Source organism: Nicotiana tabacum, chromosome 6 (assembly GCF_000715075.1).
Source record: "Nicotiana tabacum cultivar K326 chromosome 6, ASM71507v2, whole genome shotgun sequence".
Classification (NCBI taxonomy): domain Eukaryota; kingdom Viridiplantae; phylum Streptophyta; class Magnoliopsida; order Solanales; family Solanaceae; genus Nicotiana; species Nicotiana tabacum.
The window spans coordinates 168,822,246-168,832,717 of record NC_134085.1 but is presented as its reverse complement, the minus strand read 5'-3'; the positions used below and the strand labels follow the sequence as shown (position 1 = coordinate 168,832,717).

General features: G+C 33.8%; 1 long non-coding RNA gene across 1 annotated transcript; it reads left to right on the top strand.

Annotated features, from left to right (window-relative positions):
• The first annotated feature begins 545 nt into the window (after positions 1 to 545).
• Positions 546 to 9,639, top strand: LOC142182032 (uncharacterized). The gene is made up of 2 exons (XR_012710922.1): positions 546 to 1,227; positions 2,633 to 9,639. It is a non-coding gene; the product is annotated as an uncharacterized LOC142182032 (long non-coding RNA).
• Positions 9,640 to 10,472: the final 833 nt, after the last annotated feature.

The following is a 10,472-nucleotide window of genomic DNA, read 5'->3' as shown; positions in this document are numbered from 1 at the left end:
AAAAATAAAATGATTTTCCTTGGTGTGCAATTTTGTGGTATTTTTGTATAATTATTTGTATTTGTCTGTGCATGTTTATTTGTTAAATTAATAAAAATATAAAAATATGTCGCATTTTGCATGTAGGATTTAATTCTACAATTGTTAGTAATTAAGTCTGTTTTACAAAAAAATAAAAATTACAAAAATAGGCATCGCTTGCATTTTTAGCATTTAATATCCAAATATACAATTTTATGCTTAATTTTTACTTAATTGTGCGTTAATTGTTATTGGGAGTTAATTTGCGCTTTTATAACTTAATTTAGTTCTTAATAATAATTTAGGTATTTTTATAATTTAGTTTTAGAAAAAATAAAAGAAGAAAAGAGAGCAAAAATATAAAGAAAGTCGGAATTGAGCCTCTTCTTCAAATTCAAGCCACAAGCCCAAAAAATACTCAATCTTCCAAAATGACCCAGTCCATTTCGAACTGGGTCGACCCAATCCATACCCAAAGACCCAACACCCCTATTATCTTACATTTTTACAAAAACAAAGAAAAGAAAACCCTAAAAAAAGGCTAAGCCATCCGCCCCCCCTCCCTATCTTCTTCCTCTCCAAAAGCTTCACCAAGCTCCCTTCCCTAGCAGCCATGGCTGCCTCCTCGTCGTCAACCACCCTCCAATCCATCTCCACCCTCACATCCATAGCAGACCAAACACACGAGCTCATCCATCAGTCACAACCCCGATAACGAAACCATTAGCTGCTACTGTTTCGTCGAGCTGCGTTGCTGCTGCGTCTTCTTCTCAACATCAACGCTGTTACTTCTCTTCTTTCTGCCATAGCTGCTACTATTTCGAAAAGCTCGAACATGAGCTAACATGGCTGCGCCAAGCAGTGTCGCTGCTTCAAGATTCCAGCTTCATCGACGCGCTGCTGCTGCATCCTCCAGTTCCTCCGTACTGCTACTGCTTTTGCTTCACGCTGCTTCTTCTTCCCCACAGACGGCGCCATGGCTGCTGTCACTGCTACTCCATCGATCTCGCGTGCTTCTCCGTTTCTTTTTTTTTCCATGCTTGTTCCAGCTGCTGCTACTGCTTCGGTTTTCTTCATCACCCTCACCCATCGTCCTCATTACAAGCAACGAGATCGCTCGTTCGTTAGTTCCAGTCGTGATTCAAAAAACGAGCTTTTCGATGGAGTTTCTTTGATGTTGAAAATGAAGAAGTTTCTATTAAGAAGGTCAGATTCTAACTTCGCTCATCTTTCGATTTTCAGATCTTGCGTCGTGGGTATATGAGTTGTTTGGTTCGATTTCCTTCGTTCCAGTTTTATGTCTCACGTGATACAGACAACTTGGCCCTTTCATTTGTGATGTTTGTTTGTTTAATTGTTGAATCACATAAGAAGTTTACATAGTCATTTGTTTCCATTAATTGTCATATTATCTCGTTTTCGTTAGTTGGTTTGTATATTTGTATTGTTGTAGTTTGCCATTTGTTGTTTGGTTCCCTGTTCGTTCAAGTTTTGTCTAAATTAAATCACGATTTTATTCCCAATGCAGTTGGTTTAGTCCCTTGCATCTGTGTGTCGATCGTAGTCTGAAATCTAAGTTTGAATCATTCATCTTCATTATAATGTTGTTTGATTCAGTTTGAGTTCAATTAATTTTTTAGTTTAGTGATTTGAATCTACTTGTTTGCATAGTTATTGAATCTGAAAGTAGGATTATTGTTAAAATTTGTTTAGTCAAAATAATTCCTGCTTTTGTTGTTCATGGTATGTTTTTCAGTTTGCATCATTTCCATTAATCGTTGTTCATGTTGTTCATATGATTTGTTGTTGGGTTTGGTTAAGAAATTGGTCATATTGGCTATATTTTGGTTAAGTTTGATTAATTGATTGGTTATAGCTGATGGAGGTAGTTTGGTAAATTGCAGTACATTCGGGGTAAAATGGTAATTGCAATAAGGTCGGAGGGGTAGTTTGGTAATTGAACATTTTGTAATTCTTTATGTTAAGCATGGGGGACAAAATGTATTGGGGTGTGGGTGATATAGTTGTTTAATATAAATAGAGGACAAGACAAAATGTAGTGGAGGGAATATGGTAATTATTTATGTTAGGCATGGGGGACAAGATGTAATGGGGTGGGGTTGATATATTTGTTTAATATAGTGGGGGATGAGTGGGAAGATAATGGGTTTGGTAGGAGAAAGTGGTTGATTTTAATTGATTAAAGGGTTCTGGGATGTGATATAAAGAAGAGGTCTTGAATCAGATTTGAGGAGAAGAACAGAAAGAAGGAGAGAACAAGAGAAGAGAATAAGAGAGAATAAAAAAACGGACAGATAGAGAGAGAGAAAAAAAGGGCTGAATATTTAAGAGAGAGAAAAATTCCGAAAAATATTAAAACTTTCAAATAAAAAAGAACTAAAAAAATCTTCTGCTTTCTTTCATTGTTTGAAATCAACATTAATTGTTGTTGTTTCATCAAAGCTTGAAGCTTTTGTTTTTGGGATTACTGCTCCACTGGTTTGCAAACTCTGTTCCTGGGTTGTTACTGTTGCTGGACTGTTGTTGCTGTGCTGTATTGTTATTACTGCTGCTGATTCTCATCTTCATTTTCTTTTGCTTCCAATATCAGGTACACAACTGACACGCTGGTTATTGTAAACTGAAACATGTAGCATGAATATGAAAATGAAGAGTTGAAGTTCCAGATTTATTTTAATTACATTCTAAATTTTATTTGTATATATAGATTTATTTAGCTTACTATAATCAGAATCATGTAGCTGTTTAACATCAGATGATAGCTTAACGGACGAACTATCTATATATTGCCTAAAAATAAATAAATAGTGTAGTAAATTCGTCTAGTTAATTCGCTATTGTTGGATGATTACCATGTCTCAAAAAGCACGTTAGTTCATCAAAATAGACCATTTTGGAACTTGGAGGAATGTTGTTTAATTAAATATTATTGGTTAATTTCAGCATGTAAATAAATTAATACATTTTTTTTATTTTATTTTGTAGAGATAAACTTAATAGAGAATAATGTAGGCATTTTAGGATTGTCTTTTAAAAATAAATGAGATGAGCCTCGCCCAATAAAATGCACCAATTGTGGGGCCCTCAATAAATGTTTAATTGAGTATTTAGAATTCGGGATGGACTGTTTTAGTGAATTCCACAGTCTTACCCATAAATAATAGTACGCTAATCGCTTTAGGCACGATTTTAATAATAATACATTCTTAAACACGGGTGTGCATTTATGCGACCCAAATCCAGATCCCAAAACATTGAATAAAAATACATTCCGGATCGCGGGTGTATTTTATGTGACGCAATCCAAAGACATGTTTTTAAACGATGTTCACATTTTTAAAAAAATATAATGATAAAAGCGGTAAAGAGTTAAAACTTGCACATGAGCGCATAATTGTATAAAATCAGATAAACAAGCCGAATATGACAGTTGAGCGACCGTGCTAGAACCACGGAACTCGGGAATGTCTAACACCTTCTCCCGGGTTAACAGAATTCCTTATCCGGATTTCTGGTTCGCGGACTGTAGTACAGAGTCATTCTTTTCCTCGGTTCGGGATTAAAATAGGTGACTTGGGACACCCTAAATCTCCCAAGTGGCGACTCTGAAATAAATAAATAAATTCCGTTTTGATTGTCCTTTAATTGGAAAAACTCTTTCCGCCCTCGCGGGGGCGGAAGAAGGAGGTGTGACAGGGATATCAGGTTATGACAATAATAAAGTAAAGTGACAAAGTAAATATCAAGCTAGGAGCAATGGAAATGATAACACAGTAACAAGTGCATGGAATCACCCTTCGTTCTTTACTATCATTCTCACCATAGAAATCAACAGAAACGACACGACATCACCCTTAGTTCTTTTACTCTCCCATAATCATGGCACGACATCAACCTTCGTGCTTTTACTTTAAATAATATGGCACGACATCACCCTTTGTGCATTAACACTCATAATATCGGCACAACATCACCCTTTGTGCATTAACACTCACTTACAATATCATACACGGCATCTCCCTTCGTGCTTTACACTTTTCCTCACCCAAACAAATGAAATGATAGCATCACGGCAAGAGAATCAACAATAGAAACATCAATAGAGACAATACCGTCCCAGCAAGGGAGTCAACAATAGAAACAATATTATCCTAGCAAGGGAATCAACTATAACCAATCTAGTTGCAACAGTTACTTCACAAAATAAACTCCAACTTGAGCCAATACTCGACACTGGTCAATTACCAAACATTTATCATAAGTCTTGTTCCATAGTGCTAATCATCAATTGATGCATGAACATCACATAATAAAATCACAATAATTATAATATAAGACTCACGGGCATGCTTGATACCAATGTATAGATACTGGTCACCTCACCTATACGTCATATTCGACACTAACACATAGGAAATAAGACACAACACCTATTTCCTCAAGCTAAGGTTAGACCAAATACTTACCTCGGATTCCACAGCAAAACTCAAGCCTCAAATACCACTCTCTCTCTAGATTTCGCCTCCAATTCACTTGTATATAGTCATAATTAACTTAACAACATTAGTAAATGCTAAAGAATTCAACTCCAATGCTTAATTATAGATTTTCTATCATTTTCCCCAAAAAGCCCAAAAATCGACCGCGAGCCCGCTTGGTCAAAACTCGAGGTTCAGACCAAAACTCGGATACCCATTCACCCACAAGCCCAAATATGCAATTAGTTTCAGAATCCGATCCCAAATCGAGGTCAAAATCCCCAAATTTCTAAAATCCCCAATTCTCTTTAAATCCCTAATTTCTACCCTTAAAGAACAAGATTTAGGCCTAGAAATCTAATGGATGTTGATGGAAAATGAAAGAAATGAGTTCAAGAACACATACCTATGATTTGGTGTTGAAATTTCTCTTCAAAAATCGCCCTAGTTCGGATTCTATGGAAGGATATATGAGATTATGGCATATTCCCGTTTTAATTATGTTTTAAAAAGATTGGGCAGGCCTTCTTCGCGTTCGCGAAGGGCCTGCCGCGTTCGCGAAGAGCTGCCTTGCTCAGGCTTACGCGATCGCGAGATATTCCACTTGTTCGCAAAGGGTATGCCTCGCTAGCCTTCGCATTTGCGGACCAATGTACATGTTCGCGTAGAAGAAAGGATCGATTCCCCAGCCCACCTCCATTACACTACGCATTCGCGTGTGGCCAGTCACATTCGCGAAGAGCAAACCTCCCAGTGCTCTGCGTTCGCGACCAAGGCCTCGCATTCGCGTAGAAGAAATCCCTCCCCAGCAAGCTTGTACTTCGCATTCGTGTAAGCTGCATCGTGAACGCGAAGAACAAAATCTCAGAATACCAAAAGAAGCAAAACAACAGAAGTTCTTAAGTCCAAAACATCCCGAAACCTATCCGAAACTCACCCGAGCCCTCGGGGCTCCAAACCAAACATGCACACCAACCTAATAACATCATACAGACTTACTCGTGCAATCAAATCGCCAAATTAACACCTAGAACTACGAGTTTATCATCAAAATCAAAGAAAAATCTCAAGAACTCTTAAAGTTTCCAGTTTCACAACCGAGGGTCCAAATCGCGTCATATGAATTCCATTTCTTACCAAATTTTACATGCTTAACTTAAATACCATAACAAATATGTACCGGACTTCGGAACCAAAATACGGGCCCGATACCATCAAACTCAAACAACGTTAAATTTCCAAAAACTCTTATATTTTCAGTTAAACAATTTCTTTCAAAAATTCATTTCTCGGGCTAGAGACCTCAGAATTCAATTTCGGGCATATGCTCGAGTCTCATATTTTTCTAGGGACCCTCCAGGACCGTCATATCACGGGTCCGGGTCCGTTTACCCAAAATATTGACCGAAGTCAACTTAAATTCAATTTTAAAGGCAAAATTAGCATTTTTCTCAAATTTTGACACAAAGGCTTTCCGAATATATGTCCGGACTGCGCCCGCAGATCAAGAAGAAAAAAAATGAGGTCTTGAAGGCATCGGAGCCCCGGATTAGGTTCTAAAACACTAGATGACCTTTTGGGTTATCATACAATCTATCACATAAAACTACTAAAGAAACTAAACTTGGAAATTCAAGTAATGTGGTTCAACATATAATAAGGTTTCACACAAGTTTTCTAGGAACTTTAGACCAATTGTTTGAGACCGGAAGAAATTGAACTACTTGTAAAAAAAAAAAGCTCTTATTACAAAAATGTAGACACTTGCTCTAAAGGTGTCCAGAAGGTTACACCACAAGTTCACACAAAAAACAAATGGTATAAAATTGAAGAAAAGCTAATTTATAAAAAATATTATGACCAAACATTAGACACTTGGTCTGAAGTCGTCCAGAGACAATAAAATTTTCCATTCTTTCGGTTTGAAAAGCATTGTATAACAAGGACAAGATATAAATAATGGCCTCAAATATTTATTCACGAGTAGGAACTAAACCTGCTATTGATCTCAATGTTAAGTTAATCAAAGTACGTAGCATACTTTTGGAACTTTAGGGATAAATAATACTCTATTCAATAAGCACCCTTGCGGCTTTTATTTCCATCAAGTATTTGGTGTAAACATGCATCGTGTTTGCAATTAAACCAAACATTGTAAATTCACTTCTTCTTTTTTTCTTTATGGTAACAATGTAAATATTACCATTAACACCAAACTCCAATACACTTACGGAGCACCAAAAATTCCATATTCACCTTCCACAAAGGGTACAATAAAATGTAGGCCTCCAATAGAGCAAACTATACAAGAAGTTTCTGAAGTAATCTATGATAGCAACGTGCTAAATAGTTAATTTCTATTTAGAGGCTTTTAAATAGAAGAAGTTTTGTTTGATTATCTCATATGAAGTAGTGTTTCACTCACAAAAGTTTAACTTCTTATTCAAGTAAAATTTAAGTCAAACAAAATTTCAAACTTCTTTCCAACTTCAACTTTAACTTCAAATATTGATTTTTTAAATTTAAACCAAATATTATCTACAAAATAGATTATTCAAAATTTATGTACCAAAGAAAGACTAAAAACTTTTGTTCAAGGACTAAAATATTATCAATTCAAAATCAAAATTGCCACACTCTCTCTTCAAAGTGGAATAAATAATTTTATGACTTTTCAAGAGACCTTTAAAGTTATTCATCAAGACAGTAAAAGTATCTCACCTCAAAAAATAAATATAGGTCAAATATTTCTTTCTGAAGCCGTAATGCCTCTTCCGAATTAAAATAGTAGTGATTACTATTAGTGGATAATATTACCAGTATGTTACTGCTAAACAACATCCATGTTTCAACCACCACTTGCCAATATTGAAAAATATCAAAAAGTAAAATTTGTAAAGAATTTTAATTAGAATGTAAAGGAATGTAGGCAGCACTTTTGCCAAGGATAGTAATTTTCCTAGATTGTGCAAATAGTGTAACAAAAACTCGATACTCAAGATATAATGCCTACTAAAGATATTAAATTTCTATTGTTTAATATATAATTTCTTCTACCATAAGAATTCATGAAAAAAAGTTTGAATTGAAACATAAGATTTAAGAAAGAAGAATAAATATATTCTTCAACATTAATGAAGAATCATAGAATGTTTTTAAGAAGAAGTATTTTTCTCATATCTTTTATTTACTTCAAATAAAAGCCTCTAAATAGAAATTAACTATTTAGCAATGGTTGAACAAATGTAAACTAAATTCTTAAAGTAATTACAATTATAACATGTGTTGATTACTAGTTCTGGATGCCAAAAATCGGCGGTACCCTTCAATTACATATTGATGTCCGCATGATATCAGTTGTGCCAATACTACATATATATACTCATTTCTCTATAGAAGAGAGTTGTAAGTTGCAGACAATACCTATCGGCAAATGAAAGAAAGAGGATAAGCACCACCGTAATTGATTCAATTATTCGTTTTTCATTTTAAATTTTTAGGTTGTTACCATGACGTGTGGTTGATCAAATGTGAAGGAATACATATTTTTGTTGAAGTTTAATAACAAAAAGGGATTATACAGGTTTTGTGGGAAGTGAAAGATTGTAGGTGGGATTTACATATAGGAGGGTTGTACCTGATTTTTGTTCATTGTAAATGAGTGCATGAAAAGTCACGGCTAAAAAGACTTTTCTTAGTAATGTGAAACGTTGTAACATACACAACCTTTTAGAATAATTTTGTTCTTCTTTTTATTTAAATATTATAATTTTTTTAAAAATAAGCAGGATAATTACATTTTTAAAAAGGGTAAAAAAGTAATTTAACTTGTGACTTAAGGGCTTCCCACTTTTAGTATAGTATAGATAGATATAGATATAGATAGATAAATATTCATTAGACATAATTTTTGCATAACTTTTGCCCAAAAGAGAGAATGAAGCCGCCGTGGAGGTCCGAGTTCATCAAATTTTATCTTTTCTTCCTCCAACCTTAATAATTTTTATGTTTCTTTGAATGATTTATTGTTGGCTATCTTGGGGTTAATTTCATAAATGGTCATATAACTATGTCGTTTTTTCACTAAAGTCATATAACTTTGTTTCTCACACAAAAGTCATATAACTATGACTTTTTTTCACTAAAGTCATATAACTTTGTCTTGTCACACAAAAATCATATAACTGTGATTTTTTTTTAATACCAAAATTATATAATTATGTTTTCTCACACAAAAATCATAAAACTTTTACTAACTCACACAAAAATCACAGTAATCGAAAAATATAATTTTTCACTAGTATTTTCTTATTTTGTAGATTTTTATTTCTTATTTTTAGCCTAATAAATAATAGAAATTTTTACCTCCTATAGCAAAGGTTAACACCTTATTTATTTTAAGTAAAAACCATTTAAAAAAATTATATTCTATAGATACCTTTTAATATTTATAGCAAAATATTTAAGTTTGGTTACCTCCTAACCCTAAGTCACTAAATACGCTATTCAGTTATTTTCTTTGTCTCTCTCTATTTTGATACGCTATTCAATAATGAACCGGACTCACACAAACTCTGCTTCACCGGCGTGGAATTAAGCAAATCATCATCACTTAGTAGGTCAAGAATGGCATCCTTGCCTCTTTTGGACTTGGCATTTCTTGAAGAAAAACGAGATTCTAAAAAAGACGACAACATCCTTATTTTCTGATCAGATTTAGAAGGACTTTTAGATCCATTATCACCTTCTGAATTTAGACCAACACTTTTTTCCTCCTCATCACACTCGGCAACACTTCAGATTAGAACTGCTGGTGTAGCTGACTTTAATGTTGATTCACTAGTTTCAGGCCCGTATCAACAACTTCTTTTTCTTGCTCATTAGATACATTCTCAATGGACTACCGGCTTCCGGCGAACGGCGGATTCACCAAAATTAGGGTTTGTTGTTGAACAAAGACGGTGGAATTTGGGGCCGAGCAACTTGATTTTCTGTTAATATATTTCAACGTATTTTCATGTATTTTATTGTATTCATTGTCTTTTTTTTCCATTGTAATTCAATGTATCTCGTTGTATTCCATGTATTTTATTGTATTCACTATCTTTTTTTTTCATTGTATTTCAATGTATCCCGTTGTATTCTATGTATTTCATTGTATTCATTCTCTCGCTATATGCCATGAATGTATTCATATATTTTTTTAATTAATATAATTTATGTATTCAGATGTATTATATAATTTCTCTGAAGATTGCTATATTTTGGGGGTATTTTTCGGTTGAGAATCTTTTTTATAACTGAAAATACAAAATTTGTGTGTTACAATTGAGTTTGTTGAGTTATATTAGGAGTCTTTTATGTTAATTGATTCACTTTCCGTTTTAAAAATAGTGTAATCCCCTTTTTCACACCGTGAATACAATAATATGTCCAGCTGTAATCTCATGTTTCACTCCATGAATACAGTCGAATACACTCGAATACAACAACTGATTAGCTGGACTTTCCTGATTCACGTCTATTTTTGCTACTGTATTCATGAATACAATAGCTTAAATACATCAAATACATCTTATAACCACATAAAAGGTATCTATAATCCGTAATATAGCAAATGATATCTATAGATGACTAATTACTACTAAAAGATAGTGCTTTATAAAAATTTCTCTAAATAATAATCCAATTAAAATAGGAATGACTCAATCCGACCTGGCCCATCCGACCCAATATTCATATATATAAATTAAAATAATACTAAAAGCAAATAGTAAATTCTTTAAAACATGATACTTCTATTGTTTATTTTTCTTTTTGAGATTTTTGTTCTTATTTATAGCATTTTATTTCAAGTGCTCTCTAATTATACCTTTGATTTCTTATTTTTTTTGGTCAGAATCTCATGTATTCTGAATTGAATTTTTTATGGGGAAAGAATTCACTTTTAAT